This window comes from Pleurodeles waltl, chromosome 12, assembly GCF_031143425.1.
Source record: "Pleurodeles waltl isolate 20211129_DDA chromosome 12, aPleWal1.hap1.20221129, whole genome shotgun sequence".
NCBI lineage: Eukaryota > Metazoa > Chordata > Amphibia > Caudata > Salamandridae > Pleurodeles > Pleurodeles waltl.
Genome location: NC_090451.1, coordinates 12,084,652 through 12,100,291, shown reverse-complemented (window position 1 = coordinate 12,100,291; position 15,640 = coordinate 12,084,652). Strand labels below are relative to the sequence as shown.

Genomic DNA, 15,640 nt, shown 5'->3' with positions numbered 1-15,640 from the left:
CTCCATAATGGCTACACTGAAATCTGAGAAGTTTGGTATCAAACTTCTCAGCACAATAAATGCTCACTGATGCCAGTGTGGAATTTATTGTAAAATGCACCCATAGGACACCTTAGAGATGCCCCCTGAATACCAATCTGACTACTAGGGTTAGGCTGACCAGTTCATGCCAACCTGCCACAAACCAGACGAGTTGCTGACCACATGGGGAGAGCGCCTTTGTCACTCTGTGGCCAGTAACAAAGCCTGTACTAGGTGGAGGTGCTTCTCACCTCCCCCTGCAGGAACTGTAACACCTGGCGGGGAGCCTCAAAGGCTCACCCCCTTTGTTACAGCGCCACGGGGCATTCCAGCTAGTGGAGATGCCTGCCCCTCCGGCCACTGCCCCCACTTTTGGCAACAAGGCCGGAGGAGCTAATGAGAAAAACAAGGAGGAGTCACCCACCAGTCAGGACAGCCCCTAAGGTGTCCTGAGCTGAGGTGACCCCTGCCTTCAGAAATCCTCCATCTTGAGATTGGAGGATTCCCCCAATAGGATTAGGGATGTGCCCCCCTCCCCTCAGGGAGGAGGCAGAAAGAGGGTGTAGCCACCCTCCAGGACAGTAGCCCTTGGCTATTGCCCTCCCAGACCTAAACACACTCCTAAATCTAGTATTTAGGGGCAGCCCAGAACCCAGGAAATCAGATTCTTGCAACCTGAACTACAAAGAAGGACTGCTGACCTACAAGCCTGCAGGGACAATGAATGACGACAACTGCTTTGGCCCCAGCCCTATCGGCCTGTCTCCGGAGTCAAGAACCTGCAACCAGCAACGCATCCAACATGGCCCAGTGACCTCTGAAGCCTCAGAGGACTGTCCTGACCCCCAGGACCAAGAAAATCCAGTGAGCAGCAGCTCTGCTCAACAACAGCAACATATTTGCAATAAAGAAACAACTTTTAAAGAACTCACTCTTCACGCCGGAAGCGTGAGACTTCACACTCTGCACCCGACACCCCCGGCTCAAGATCCAGAGAACAAACACCACAGGGAGGACTCCCCAACGACTGTGACCCCATGAGTAGCCCGAGACGAGCCCCCTAGACCCTGACAGCGATGCCTGCAGAGAGAATCCAGAGGCTCCCCCAGACCACGACTGCCTGTAATAAGGGACCCGAAGCCTAGACCAATCACTGCACCCGAAGCCCCCAGGACCTGAAGGAACCAAACCTCAGTGCAGGAGTGACCCTCAAGCGACCCTCTGCCTAGCCCAGGTGGTGGCTGTCCCGAGAAGCCCCCCCCCCCATGCCTGCCTGCAGCGCTAGAGTGACTCCCGGGTCCTTCCACTGAAGCTTATTCAAAACCCGATGCCTGCTTTGCACACTGCACCCGGCCGCCCCTGTGCTGCTGAGGGTGTGTTTTGTGTGCCTACTTGTGTCCCCCCCCAGTACTCTACAAACCCCCCCTGGTCTGCCCCCGAGGACGCGGGTACTTACCAGCTGGCAGACTGGAACCGGAGCACACCTGTTCTCCATAGGAGCTTATGTGTTTTGGGCACCTCTTTGACCTCTGCACCGGACCAGCCCTGAGCTGCTGGTGTGGTAATTCTGGGGTTGCCCTGAACCCCCAACGGTTGGCTGCCTATGCCCAGGAACTGAGACTTGTAAGTCTCTTACTTACCTCACAATGAACTGTTGATTTTGCACTGTCTACTTGTAAAATAGCTTATTGCCATTTTAACAAAGACTGTATATGATATTGCTTTAATTCAAAGTTCCTAACTTACCTGTGTGGAGTACCTTGCATTTTATGTATTTACTTCAAATCTCGAACCTGTGGTTCTTAAAATAAACTAGGAAAATATATTTTTCTATATAAAAAACCTATTGGCCTGGAATTGTCTCCGAGTGTGTGTTCCTCATTTATTGCCTGTGTGTGTACAACAAATGCTTAACACTACCCTCTGATAAGCCTACTGCTCAACCACACTACCACAAAATAGAGCATTCGAATAATCTCTTTTTGCCACTATCTTACCTCTAAGGGGAACCCTTGGACTCTGTGCATGCTATTCCTTACTTTGAAATAGCACATACAGAGCCCACTTCCTACACAAATCATCTCCGATTACTTCAAAAACTTGGAGTTCCAATGGGGACCACTAGTATTGTATTTATGTAGGGGCTTACCTCTGACAGCTTGCAGCCCCCCCTCACCCGGCTCACGGCCCCCCCTCACCCTGCTCACGCCCCCTCACCCCCCCTCACCCGGCTCACAGCCACCCCTCACCCTGCTCACGCCCCCCCAGCCCCCCCCTCACCCGGCTCACAGCCCCCCCTCACCCTGCTCACGCCCCCTCACCCCCCCTCACCCTGCTCACGCCCCCCCAGCCCCCCCCTCACCCGCTCACGGCCCCCCAGCTCACCCCTCACCCGCTCACGGCCCCCCAGCTCACCCCTCACCCGGCTCACGGCCCCCCAGCCCCCCCCTCACCCGGCTCACGCCCCCCCAGCTCACCCCTCACCCGGCTCACAGCCCCCCCTCACCCTGCTCACGCCCCCTCACCCCCCCTCACCCTGCTCACGCCCCCCCAGCCCCCCCCACACCCTGCTCACGCCTCCCCAGCCCCCCCCTCACCCGCTCACGGCCCCCCAGCTCACCCCTCACCCGGCTCACGGCCCCCCAGCTCACCCCTCACCCGGCTCACGCCCCCCCAGCTCACCCCTCACCCGGCTCACGGCCCCCCCTCACCCTGCTCACGCCCCCTCACCCCCCCTCACCCTGCTCACGCCCCCCCAGCCCCCCCCCTCACCCGGCTCACAGCCCCCCCTCACCCTGCTCACGCCCCCTCACCCCCCCTCACCCTGCTCACGCCCCCCCCAGCCCCCCCCTCACCCGCTCACGGCCCCCCAGCTCACCCCTCACCCGGCTCACGGCCCCCCAGCTCACCCCTCACCCGGCTCACGCCCCCCCAGCTCACCCCTCACCCGGCTCACAGCCCCCCCTCACCCTGCTCACGCCCCCTCACCCCCCCTCACCCTGCTCACGCCCCCCCAGCCCCCCCCACACCCTGCTCACGCCCCCCCAGCCCCCCCCTCACCCGCTCACGGCCCCCCAGCTCACCCCTCACCCGGCTCACGCCCCCCCAGCTCACCCCTCACCCGGCTGACGCCCCCTCAGCCCCCCCTCACGCACCTCACGCCCCCTCACGCACCTCACGCCCGCGGCTGCAGACCGGGGTTCTGTCTTCGGCGCCGTCACTGACACAGAAGAAGGACCAGCGGCGCCTCAGATCGGCGCAGACACCCTCGAGGGCGTCACGCTCTATTCGAGGAAAGACCCTGAGCCGCGGCTTCTGTTTCATTCGGTAACAATAGCAACGAGACGCCACGCGACCCCCGACCGGTCATTAGCAAAAACAAGAGGGCGGACCCGAACTGACGTCAGACGCAGCTACGTGCATGACGTGTGCGGACGCGTACGACCTTCGCCGTGTACTAAGGGTGCGCGAGCGGAAAGTGGAAAAGGCGCGCAGCGGAAGCGGTGAGGAGGAGGAGGGAGGCCTCGCGGCCGCTCCCCGGAGCGTCGCACCGTGAGCTCGAGACCCGCGGGGCTGGAGCCTCCGCTCACTAGCTTGTACTGCGCGCGCTGCGCCCCCGGCTCCTGCGACGCCTCTGCCCTTTCCAGGGGCCGGAGCTGGGCCCAGGCCAGCAGCGGTGACGGGAAGCCTGTGTGGAGCCAGAACCCGTCACCGCGGGCTCAGCGCGCACAGGGCAGGGGACGTGGTGTCCCCTGTGTGTGCCACACAAAGAGGCCTACGGTGGTGTCCTCGTGCCGCTCGTGGAGTCCGTTATTCCGTGCACGAGGAGCACATCGCAGGTCTCGCTCGTGAGTTACTTTATTTCTTTTACTGTTACTTAAATAAACACTTCTTCGCTTAAGAAGAACTTTCAACTGGATGTTGCTGTCCTTTACTACATTTTGGTACCAGCCGTGGGGTGTGGTAAGACAAACTCACAGACGAGAGAAAGAGAGATAAGAAGGGGAAAGAAAAACTTGGAAGAGGGAAAACTTTGTGTTCAGATATTGCCTCCTCTACCTTGTAAACTGAGTTTTGTTGTTTGTATACCACATTGTTTTCCCCGGTGCCCTCTGCAGTTGTTTACCTTCAGCTTCACGAGCGACGTCTCCATCCCCACGCGTGTTTCTTATCACGGGCGTCTTCAGTGCTGTGCACAGGGGGAAGTGTACTTCAATAATGAAGACGAACTGCAGCCGTATTTCTTTCTACACAAGGAGCAACGCATATCAAGCTGGAGGAATTGTTTAAAAAAATATGTACAAATTTAATTACATTTAGGAAGTATATCCTGAAATTTATTTGGAAGCCAGTTGTTACAGAGACTATTCAAATCGTTTTTGGCAGCCATTTTGAGTTGGGACATTCTTTAAAAAAAATATATATACATACATACATATATAAAGGTGTTAAATTGATATAGTGAACAAACTAAATAGGTGGATTTTAACTTTATACTGCTTGAATGGCAACATCACAAGGAGTAATTCAGCAACCGCCATTTTTGCAAAGACCTGGTAAGCCTGATATAAAGTGGAAGGAGTGGTTACATATATTAGATAATTATATCATGGCTATTGATACAGGTGAATACTCGCCAGCAAGGAAAATTGCCTTGCTTTTTAATCATTTAGGTATAGCGGGGCAAAGAGGTTTTGATAATCTTCTAGCTATTGCTATGACATAGCAAAAAGCATCGAAAGATCCATTGTTACTTCTCAAGTGATGTCAGACCATGGAGAGGAACATCAAAGTGGATTGTCTCCTCTTAATTGTGTTTACCTCCTGCTATAGGTGTGGATCAAAGAATCACATGGGAAGTTCCCCATCATGTCCAGCGCAAGGGAACACATGCCACAAAATAGGTCATTTTTAGTTAGTGTTTAGAGCGTCGATTGGAACTTACAATAAGACGAAGATCAGCAGTCTCAACTTACCTGATGGAGAGGAAGATATGCAAACCTGTAGAGAGAAATTTGCAAATGTACTATTGACGATAGACTTGGATTCAAAGGAGGAAAATCTCTTAAGCATTAGAGAGAAAAAAAACTATAAAGGGACCTTTTTGTCAAGTAACTGTTGATGGGAAGATAATCACAGTAATGGCAGATTCTGGTGCTCCTGTAACTATTCTAGCTGACAGTACCTTTTACAAACTATGGCTTAAGGGTACAAAACTGATACCGGCTGATATATTTCCAAAAGCGTTTGGGGGAAAAGATGTAGATTTGTTGGGTTATTTTGTCTCTAATCTTAAATGTCTAGGTAGAGTGATTAACACTAATATATGTGGCTGTTATGGGACGAAACATGGTGGGGTGGAAAGATTTGGCAAGATTAGGCATATACCTATGTCTGTCGCGCCGCAGCCGCAAGCACGGGCTGCTGCGGCACTCGGGAAACGTGTCGGGCAGGCCGCGGGGGAAGCCGCCGCTCAAGTCAGGGGTCGCAGCTCTCGCCGTGCCCCTTTTCTCAGACCTCTGATTCCAGGGCAGACGCGGCAAGGGAGGAGACACCGAGTCGGGTCTCAAACCTTGCCGCGTGTTCAGCGCGCACAACACATTCCTAACCCACACGTGTCTGGGATTCCCCGGGGAACCCTCATTGACTTCACTCACCTGTTACACAGCCAAAAGCCAGATGCTTGCACATGTTTAGCTTTTATGCATGCTTTTCCCTTTCCCAGCATGCTGTTCACTTCCTCTTTTCCCTGCATGCTTTGTTTCTCTTTTTCAGACGCATGTTCTCTATTATTAGTCATGACCTTTTCCCCAATCCAAGATGGTGGTATTACTACTTCCTGTTTTTCACTTCCTGTCTAGGGGTATATAACGGGACTCCAGCTTTTTTCTCATTGCGTTGCAACACTCCTGTGGTGGTAGTCACGCTCCAGCTGGTTTCCTCTTGTGGAGCCAGTTATTCTTGACCTGTCTTCCGTCTCCAGTATTCCTGAACTCCAGAATCTTCAGTCCTAACGTCCTTGTGTCCTCCTTCTGTTTCAGGGAGTTACTGTTGGAGGTTTTTTACCCTTTTGGGGTTTTTCCTCTGGGACTCCTGGAGGGCACGGACTGTAGTGGCTTGCTATTGTCAAACAGCACCGTGGCTACCGGAAGGGGGTCGCCCCCCTACCTCGGCCAGAGCAGGACCTGTAGGAACCGGGGTCGTTCCCCACCTCTCATCAACCTCGACGGTAAGCCCAGAGTGAACCGTGACAGATTGCAACGCCCAAAAATCCAGTTGCAGTCCGGAACCATGGGTAATCCAGTGATGAATACAAAACCAACAAGCCAGACCCTGCTCATGACTATACAACAACGGGCTCAAAAACTCCAACAGCTACGTACTGAAAACACTGTCTACTGACAAACCTTTGCCTCTAGAACCACTGATGTTCCCTCGGTATCCGCCACCACACCTCGTTTCTCCGGGGATCCTAACAAATTGAGCGAATTCCTGGATGCCTTGACGGTCTATTTCGCTTTTCGCCCCTCACAATTTGTGTAAGACAAGACCAAGGTGGGGTATTTGATTAGCACCCTATCTGGGCCAGCCTTAGCATGGGCAACTCCTTTAGTGACAAGTAATGACCCCAGCCTGTCTAATTATTCCAGCTTTGTCACTACCTTTAAATAGATGTTTGAGCGCCCTGGACTCGAGTCTTCAGCAGAAGAAGCTCTCTGCGATATCCAACAAGGAAATCAGGATGTATTACAATACATCACCCGTTTCAGACAATTGGCAGCAGAAACGTCCTGGGTGGAACGTACCTTGGTGACTCTGTTTCGCAAGGGTCTCAGAGAGGACATTAAGGATGAACTGGTGCACTCTGCCAGAATAGAGAATCTTAAGGGGTTGATGGATCAGACCTTGACGATAGAATATCGGTTAAATGAGCAAAGAATGGAGAAAAAGAAGAGTCGTTTGCCATCACACTCAGTGACGTCTCGCACCTTCCCTCATCGTACCGAAGAAGTTCGTCCTGAACCTAAGGGTGCTACAGAGGAAGAGCCGATGCAAATCGATACGGCTCGAGGGCCTTTATCATCTAGTGAACGAGAACACAGACGAAGGAAGGGACTTTGTCTGTATTGTGGTGCAGCTGGTCACCTAATCTGCACCTGTCCCGTCTGTCCAGCCAAGCCTTTGGGAAATGCCAATTCCCGTCCTCAGTGAGAAGGGTGAGGACAGGATATCGCGAAATACCTTCCATTTGTTCTTCTAGGGAGGAAGGAACTGCTCTTTTCCTTTTACCAGTTATCATCCACTTAACTGATGGCCGGGAAGAAAGAACTCTGGCCTTGTTGGACTGTGGAGCCAGTGGTATCTACTTAGATGAAGCGTGGGCAAGGGAAAGACAGATTGCGCAAATACCTAAGGAGGTACCAGAATAAGTCCACACAGTGGATGGATCACTCTTGGCCTCAGGACCCGTACAGTATACCACCCCTACCTTCTGTCTCCAATTCGGGAAACACCAAGAAAATCTTTCGTTCGATTTAATTTCGTCACCACATCACGTTATGATCCTGGGAATTCCATGGCTCACACGGCATAACCCTTACATCAACTGGGAAACAAGAACTATTTCTTTATCCTCTCACTTCTGCCAACACCACTGCTACCTAGCAGGAGACTATTGGTCCCCAAAAAGTCTTTTAACAGCACCCACTAAGGTGGGATGTTCTATTAACGTCCTACAGGGAGTACCCAGTCATTATCAAGAATATGCCGATGTATTCCAGAAACCAGAAAGACCTGAACTGCCACCCCATAGAGAATACGACTGCGCCATTCCTTTGGAACCAGATGCTGTGGTTCCTTTTGGGCGAATGTGCTCTCTAACAGAACCTGAGAAGCAGATTCTTAAGGAATACTTAGAGGAGAACACACAGTGGATTGATTGCTCCCTCCTCTTCACCTGCAGGGGCTCCTCTCTTCTTTGTGCCTAAGAAGACGTAAGACTTGCGTCCCTGTATTGATTTTAGAGGATTAAACAAGATCACTATTAAGGATCGGTACCCGCTACCTCTTATTAAGGACATCTTGGAAGCTGTCAGAGGGGCAAAGAGATTCAACAAGCTGGATCTCAGAGGAGCATACAATCTCTTAAGGATAAAAGAAGGGGATGAGTGGAAGACCGCCTTTAGAACACCTTTCGGTCATTATGAATATCGAGTAATGCCATTTGGACTCACCAATGCCCCTTCCATTTTTCAAAGGTTCATGGACTCTATTTTTTCTGATCTTCTACAACAAACAGTGGTTGTTTAGACGACATTTTAATATTTTCTGTCCACCCAGAACAACGCTCTAAACATGTTCTAGAGAGACTCGGACAACACCATTTATTCTGCAAACCAGAAAAGGGCGAGTTTGATCGAACAGAGGTAAAATACTTGGGATATTGCATTAACCAAACTGTGGTCACCATGGATTCAGATAAGGTGCAAGCTATACTGGCTTGGCCATCTCCCTCTTCCATCAAAGAAACAGAGTGTTTTTTGGGATTGGCCAATTTCTATCGACAATTTATAGCGGACTTTGCCCAGAGAACCAGTTACATTACTCAAACCCTTAAAAAAAACCATCTAAAGAAGGGCTTTTGTTGCTAACAAGACGCAGAGTTAGCCTTTCAAGACTTAAAGAAAGCCTTCATTCAAGCTCCTATTTTACGGCACCCAGACACCAGTAAACAGTTCATCGTTGTCGCAGACGCCTCAGAAAGAGCCATCGGGGCTGCTTTACTGCAAAAACAAGACGATGATGAGTTAGAGCACCCTGTATTCTACCTTTCACACATCTTATCCGATTCAGAGCGGAACTATTCAGTGTTAGAACGAGAGTTACTCACCTTGAAGACTGCGTGCACGGAATGGAGACACTTCCTGATGGGCTCGAAAGAACCCTTTGAAGCCAGGACAGATCACAGAAACTTAGAATGCTTAAGAAACTTTCAGTGTCAGAATAGCCGACAGGCTCGATGGGCTTTCTTTTTCAGTCAATATGACTTTTATATCACATACATCCCTGGTTCTCAGAATATCCTGGCTGATGCCTTGTCTCGGCGTTACCCTGAGTGTAGCGATTCTCCTGTACAGAACCTATTTGACAATAACAAGATCATTGGTTTAGTTCAGACTTTTCTAGATCAGGTCAAGTCCGAATATTCCTGTCTAGGAACTACAGAGCTGAATAAGTTGCGTCCGCAACTTCATATAGATCAAGGGTACAATTACCATAATAAGGCCCTGTTCTAGACTGAAGCCTTACGTATGTGCCATGATTCTCCCATCGCAGGTCATCGAGAAATGAAAGCTACCCAAGAGCTTCTGCTTCGCTCCTTCTGGTGGCCAACTCTCAAAGCGGATACTGAAGATTATGTATTATCCTGTCCTATATGTGCTCAAGCCAAGACACCCCGTACTAAACCAGCAGGATTACTTCGCCCATTACCAGTTCCCCCAGGTCCATGGCACACGATCTCCACTGATTTCATGTGCTCTTTCCCCTCTTCAGTGCGAAATCAAGTAATTATGGTAACCGTGCCCTCCTTCACTAAAATGGCTCATTTCACGGCGTTGAGAAAGTTACCAACAGCAAAGAAATTAAGCCAAATCTTTACACAAGAAATCTTTAGACTTCATGGATTACCTCAGGTCATTATCTCGGATCGGGGTCCTCAAAATATCTCCCGATTCTGGAAACAATTCTGTAAGACCCTGGGAATAGAAGTGGCCTTATCATCAGGGTTCCATCCTCAAACTAATGGACAGACAGAACAACTAAATCAAGGCCTCAAACAATATTTACGCAGCTTCTGCAATGCTACGCAGAGTAATTGGTCTACCTATTTACCACTTGCAGAGTTCTCCTACAACAACTCAATACACAGTGCCTCAAAAGTCTCCCTTTTCTATGGATCTCACGGTTTCCATCCTAAGGCCTTCCCAACTCCCCTGAAAGATATTTCCAATCTTCCTGCCATCTCCTCCTATGTTCGGCAGCTACGGGGTGTCCAACGTGTTATCCATTCTAAACTTGTGGCCACTAAGTCACGCATGAAAAGAATAGCTGATAAAAGACGCTGTGAGGCTCCACAATGTCAGGTTCACAATAAGGTTTGGCTTTCCTCTAGATTTTTACCTCTCCGACTTACCCAGAACAAATTTAAACCTCGTATTATGGTCCATTCCTGATTCTCCGGAAGATTAATCCAGTCTCTGTGCGTCTTCGTCTGCCCCAGACTTGGAAGATACATCCTGTATTCCATGTCTCACAACTTAAACCTTACCTTCCTGATCCTTATCACAGGCAATTTTCCTATCCTCCCCCTCTGCTGATTGACAATGTACCCGAATACGAGGTCCAGGAAATCTGTGACTCGTTTTTTTCATGGGCGCCTTCAATATCTTGTTCATTGGAAAGGTTACCCTATGAGTGAGTGTTCCTGGGAAGATTCCCCTTCAGTTCATGCCCCTCTTTTGGTCCGTCGCTTTTTCCGGCTTTTCCCTCACAAGCCTGGGGCCTCTGGGGGGGGGACCTACTGTCATGCCGCGGCTGCGAGCACGGGCTGCCGCGGCGGACCGCAGGTAGGCTGCGGGGGGAAGCCGCGGCTCGAGTCAGGGGTCGCGGGACTCGCCGCGCCCCCTTTCTCAGACCTCTGCTTCCAGGGCAGAAGCAGCAAGGGAGGAGACACCGAGTCGGGTCGCAAACCTTGTCGCACGTTCAGCGCGCACAACACATTCCTAACCCACACGTGTCTGGGATTCCCCGGGGAACCCTCATTGACTTCACTCACCTGTTACACGGCCAAAAGCCGGATGCTTGCACATGGTTAGCTTTTATGCATGCTTTTCCCTTTCCCAGCATGCTGTTCACTTCCTATTTTCCCTGCATGCTTTGTTTCTCTTTTTCAGACGCATGTTCTCTATTATTAGTCATGACCTTTTCCCCAATCCAAGATGGTGGTATTACTACTTCCCGTTTTTCACTTCCTGTCTAGGGGTATATAAGGGGAATCTAGCTTCTTTCTCATTGCGTTGCAACATTCCTGTGGTGGTAGTCACCCTCCGGCTGGTTTCCTCTTGTGGAGTCAGTTATTCTTGACCTTTCTTCCGTCTCTAGTATTCCTGAACTCCAGAATCTTCAGTCGTAACGTCCTTGTGTCCTCCTTCTGTTTCAGGGAGTTCCTGTTGGAGGTTTTTTACCCTTTTGGGGTTTTTCCTCTGGGACTCCTTCTGGAGGGCACGGACTGTAGTGGCTTGCTATTGTCAAACAGCACCGTGGCTACCGGAAGGGGTCGCCCCTACCTCGGCCAAAGCAGGACCTGCAGGAACCGGGGTTGTTCCCCACCTCTCATCAACCTCGACGGTCAGCTCAGAGTGAACCGTGACAATGTCCTGGGCATTAACAGCCAGTTGTTCTGGGTGACATGCCTATATTAAACATTAAGAATGAGGAAAATATCAAACAAGCTATGACACAAAATTTTCCTGAAGTGTTTAAAGACGCCATATTTAGAGTAGAAGGGTTTGAACATCCAATTAACCTTAAAAAATGAGCGATTCCTGTTGTACACAATGTCAGGACAGTACCTTTGAGTGTGAGAGATGATTTGAAGAAACTTTTAGGAAGATTGACAGAGGAGGGTGTAATCTCAAGCACTGATTCTTCGGAGTGGGTATGACCGATTGTTGTGACAAAGAAAAAGTCAGGGGAATTGAGGTTCTGTTTGGATATGAGATCGCTTAATCAGAACATAGTTGTTGACTGTCATCCGTGCCTCATATAAAGGAGATGTTCGCTAATATAGGTGATGCCAAGTATTTCACAACTATAGATTTACGTTCAGGCTATCATCAGAAAGTGCTTACATCTGAATCTCAATCTTTGACCAAGTTTTTTTACGCCTTTTGGTGCTTATAAATATTTAACCCCTTCGCTGCCAGGCCTTTTCCCCCTCAGGTGGCAGGCCTTTTTTAGGCTATTTGGGGCAGGGCACGCTTAGGCCCTCATAACTCTTTGTCCACATAAGCTACCCACGCCAAATTTGTGTCCTTTTTGTCAACATCCTAGGGATTCTAGAGGTACCCAGACTTTGTGGGTTCCCCTGAAGGAGGCCAACAAATTAGTGAAAATAAAGTGAAAATTATGTTAAAAAAAAAATGGGGAAAAAAGGACTGCAGAAGAAGGATTGTGTTTTTTTCCCTTAAAATGGCATCAACATTTGTGGTGCTAAAATCACCAGCTTCCCAGCTTTCAGGAACAGGCAGACTTAAATCAGAAAACCCAATTTTCCAACACAATTTTTGCATTTTAATGGGATATACCCCATTTTTACGATTCTTTTTGTGCTTTTAGCCTCCTTCCAGTCAATGACAGAAATGGGCCAATGCTTGATCCCAGAAATCTAAACATTTCTGAAAAGTAGACAAAATCCTGAATTCAGCAATGGGTAATTTGTGTAGACCCTACAACGGTTTCCTACACAAAATCACAACTGAAATAAACAAAAATATTGAAATTGAGGTTAAAATAACAGCAATTTTTCTCTATGTTTTACTTGGTAACTTTTCCCTGCGATGTCAGATTTTTTAAAGCAATATAGCGTTATGTCTGCTAGACTCTTCTGGTTGCGGGGATATATAGGGCTTGTAGGTTCATCAAGAACCCTAGGTACCCAGAACCAATAAATGAGCTGCACCCTGCAGTGGGTTTTCAATCTATACCAGGTATACAGCAATTCATTTGCTGAAATATAAAGAGTCAAAAATAGGTATCAAGAAAACCTTTCTATTTCCAAAATGTGCACAAGATAAGGTGTTGAGGAGAAGTGGTTATTTGCACATCTCTGAGTTCTGGGGTGCCCATACTAGCATGTGAATTACAGGGCATTTCTCAAATAGACGTCTTTTTACACAGTCTTATATTTGGAAGGAAAAATGTGGAGAAAGACAAGGGGCAATAACACTTGTTTTGCTATTCTATGTTCCCCCAAGTCTCCCAATAAAAATGGTACCTCGCTTGTGTGGGTAGGCATAGTGCCCGCAACAGGAAATGCTCTAAAACACAACGTGGTCACATCAAATTTTTCTATAGAAAACAGAGGTGTTTTTCGCAAAGCGCCTACCTGTGGATTTTGGCCTCTAGCTCAGCCGGACCTAGGGAAACCTACCAAACCTGTGCATTTTTGAAAACTAGAGACCTAGGGGAATCCAAGACAGGGTGACTCGTGGGGCTCTCACCAGGTTCTGTTACCCAGAATCCTTTGCAAACCTCAAAATGTGCCTAAAAAAAACTTTTTCCTCACATTTCGGTGACGGAGAGTTCTGGAATCTGAGAGGAGCCACAACTTTCCTTCCACCCAGCGTTCCCCCAAGTCTCACGATAAAAATAGTACCTCACTTGTGTGGGTAGGCCTAGTGCCCGCGACAGGAAATGCTCTAAAACACAACGTGGACACATCACATTTTTCTACAGAAGTGTTTTTTGCAAAGTGCCTACCTGTGGATTTTGGCCTCTAGCTCAGCTGGTACCTAAGGAAACCTACCAAACCTGTGCATTTTTGAAAACTAGAGACCTAGGGGAAACCAAGACAGGGTGACTTGTGGGGCTCTCACCCGGTTTTGTTACTCAGAATCCTTTGCAAACCTAAAAATTTGGCTAAAAAAACACTTTTCCCTCACATTTCAGTGACAGAACGTTCTGGAATCTGAGATGAGCCACAAATTTTCTTCCACCCAGCGTTCCCCCAAGTCTCACGATAAAAATGGTACCTCACTTGTGTGGGTAGGCCTAGTGCCCGCGACAGGAAATGCCCCAAGACACAAAGTGGACATGTCACATTTCCTCAAAACAGGTGTTTTTTGCAAAGTGCCTACCCGTGGATTTTGGCCTCTAGCTCAGCCGGCACCTAGGGAAACCTACCAAACCTGGGATTTTTTTTAAAACTAGAGACCTAGGGGAATCCAAGACAGGGTGACTTGTGGGGCTCTCACCTGGTTCTGTTACCCAGAATCCTTTGCAAACCTCAATTTTTGCTAAAAAAAAACACTTTTCCCTCACATTTCGGTGACAGAACGTTCTGGAATCTGAGATGAGCCACAAATTTTCTGACAGCATATACAATTTAATCCCATACCATGCCTACTAGGAATGTACTGCTTAAAAACTAAACGTCCCTTGAAAAGGACCAAAGACTCGTCCACACTTATCTCTTTGCCTGAAACATAAACCTCTGAAAACCGATCTACAAAATGATCAAGGACAGGCCCAATCTTAAAAAGACGGTCACAATCAGGGTGATCTTGTGGCAAGGCTAAAGCCTTGTAGGAAGTTGGCTCTGTATATACTATTTCAAAGTAAGAAATAGTGTGCACAGAGTCCAAGGGTTCCCCTTAGAGGTAAGATAGTGGCAAAAAGAGATAATTCTAATGCTCTATTTTGTGGTTGTGTGGTCGAGCAGTAGGCTTATCAGAGGGTTAATTTTAATAACCACAGGTTCAAGATTTACAAGTAATACTTTAAATGAAAGGTATTTCACTCAGGTATTCTAGGAACTTTGAATAATCACAATAGCATGTAAAGTTTTGACAAAAATGGCAATAAGCTATTTTAAAAGTGGGCACAGTGCAAAAATCAACAGTTCCTGGGGGAGGTAAGTAAATGTTAAGTTCACAGGTAAGTAAAACACTTACATGGTTCAAAGTTAGGTCCAAGGTAGCCCACTTGTTGGGGGTTCAAGGCAACCCCAAAGTTACCACACCAGCAGCTCGGGCCGGTCAGGTGCAGAGGTCAAAGTGGTGCCCAAAACACCTAGGCTTCAATGGAAATAGGGGTGCCCCGGTTCCAGTCTGCCAGCAGGTAAGTACCCGCGTCCTTGAAGGACAGACCAGGGTTTTTTTCTAGGGCACTGGGGGACACACAAACAGGCACAGAAAGTATACCCTCAGCGGCACAGGGGCTGCCGGGTGCAGAGTGCAAACAGGTGTCGGGTTTCAGATAGGAATCAATGGGGAGACCCAGGGGTCTCTTCAACGATGCAGGCAGGCACAGGGGGGGCTCCTCAGGGTAGCCACCACCTGGGCTAGGCAGAGGGTCGCCTGGGGGTCGCTCCTGCACTGGAGTTCGTTTCCTTCAGCTCCTGGGGGCTGCGAGTGCAGGGCTGTTTCCAGGCGTCAGGTTCCTTGTTACAGGCAGTCACGGTCAGGGGGAGTGTAGGAAGGTAGCCTCTTTAGCCTCTTATGTTTGTGAGTGTATGCCAGGGTGTTTTTACTGTCTCACTGGGATCATGCTAGCCAGGGCCCAGTGCTCATAGTGAAAACCCTATGTTGTCAGTGTGTTTATGTGTCACTGGGATCCTGCTAGCCAGGACCCCAGTGCTCATAGGTTTGTGGCCTATATGTGTTCCCTGTGTGATGCCTAACTGTCTCACTGAGGCCCTGCTAACCAGAACCTCAGTGGTTATGCTCTCTCTGCTTTCCAAATTTGTCACTAACAGGCTAGTGACTAAATTTACCAATTCACATTGGCATACTGGTACACACATATAATTCCCTAGTATATGGTAATGAGGTACCCA

The 15,640-nt window shown here is 49.0% G+C and overlaps 1 protein-coding gene across 3 annotated transcripts in view; it reads right to left on the bottom strand.

Moving 5' to 3' along the window:
* C12H19orf25 (chromosome 12 C19orf25 homolog) overlaps nucleotides 1–4,271 on the bottom strand; it is a 28,153-nt gene extending 23,882 nt beyond the window's left edge. The window contains exon 1 of one of the 3 annotated variants that reach the window (XM_069217082.1): nucleotides 4,148–4,271. The gene's annotated coding sequence lies outside the window, so the exon portion shown is untranslated. Of the gene's footprint in view, nucleotides 1–3,176; nucleotides 3,412–4,147 lie in introns of those variants that run through there. The other 2 variants (XM_069217083.1, XM_069217081.1) reach the window with 2 other exon arrangements.
* Nucleotides 4,272–15,640: the final 11,369 nt, after the last annotated feature.